The following is a 1,299-nucleotide window of genomic DNA, read 5'->3' as shown; positions in this document are numbered from 1 at the left end:
CTGGAACTACAGGTGTGTGCCACCATGCCCAGCTAATTATTTTATTTATTGTAGAGATGAGCTCTCACCAAGTTGCCCAGGCTAGTCTCGAACCCATAAGCTAAGGCAATTCCCTCACCTCAGTCTCCCAAAGTGCTGGTATTATAGACATGAGCCACCATGCCTGTCCTGTTGTGTATTTCTTATAGAAACGTCCTTCCTGGGGCAAAAGATAGCCCCAGGATGAAGGTCTCCTTGATATTCAAGGTGATGGTGTTAGAAGGGGCGGTCTTTGGGAGGTGATTCATTTACGAAGGCAGAGCCCTCATAATGGGATTAGTGTCCTTCTAATGGGGCCCAAGAAAGACCTCTTACTCCCTCTGCCATGTGAGGTTACAGTGAGACGATGGCCATGAGGAAGCAGGCCCTCAGATACCCAGTCTGCCAGCATCTTGATCTTGGACGTCTCACTTCAACTGTGAGAAATAAATGTCTGTTGTTTATAAGCCACCTAGTCTATGATATTTTTGTTATAGCATCCTGAATTGACTAAGACACTGTAAAGCCAAGTTGCAATTTATAACTCTGGGCATATGTTGCTATTTGCCTAAAAAGATCAAATATTTTAAACTAGACAGAAAGATAACACTGGTCCACCTGAGCCAAGTTCTCCATTTGCAGAGTTCTTTGTTGTTTGTTTTGGGTATTTGAGGAAAGCAATGGACCCTCTCCTCAGAAAAATGTACATACACTACATAACACACACCCTCCCTACAGATATGTTACACATCACACACATATACTAAACACCAAACAGATTTCACACATCATACACACTACACATGCACACTTCACACATCATATACACCACACAAACACTCCACACATACACACCGCACATATTATACACATCATACACACCACACATCACATACCACATACACACACATTCCACACATCATACATACTACACACACATTCCACACATACATACCACAGACATTATACACACTATACACACACACTCCATACATCCTACATTCCACACACACACTCCACAAACCATACCCACACACTCCATATATCATACTCCACATACCATCTGGCTCTGGGGCCAGACAGCTTGCCTCCCGGCTTCAATTCTTTCTAGCTGTGTGCATGGGCAAATCAGTTTACTCCTCTGAGCCTCAATATCCTCATCTGTAAAATGGGGATAAGAAATATTTCTCAGTTGGTGCGAAGATAAAATTGGCCTATGTATTTTTTTGGGTTTTTTTTTTGAGTTGGAGTCTCACTCTGTCGCCCAGACTGGAGTGCAGT

General features: G+C 43.0%; 1 protein-coding gene across 1 annotated transcript in view; it reads right to left on the bottom strand.

The window, feature by feature from the left end:
- TCEA3 (transcription elongation factor A3) overlaps positions 1 to 1,299 on the bottom strand; it is a 41,550-nt gene that overhangs the window by 8,513 nt on the left and 31,738 nt on the right. The window lies entirely within an intron of this gene.

This window comes from Carlito syrichta, unplaced genomic scaffold (assembly GCF_000164805.1).
Source record: "Carlito syrichta isolate Samal-C Ts95f unplaced genomic scaffold, Tarsius_syrichta-2.0.1 Scaffold305620, whole genome shotgun sequence".
NCBI classification, from domain to species: Eukaryota; Metazoa; Chordata; class Mammalia; order Primates; family Tarsiidae; genus Carlito; species Carlito syrichta.
Note: the sequence above shows the minus strand (reverse complement) of the source record. Positions and strands in the feature narration are given on the sequence as shown.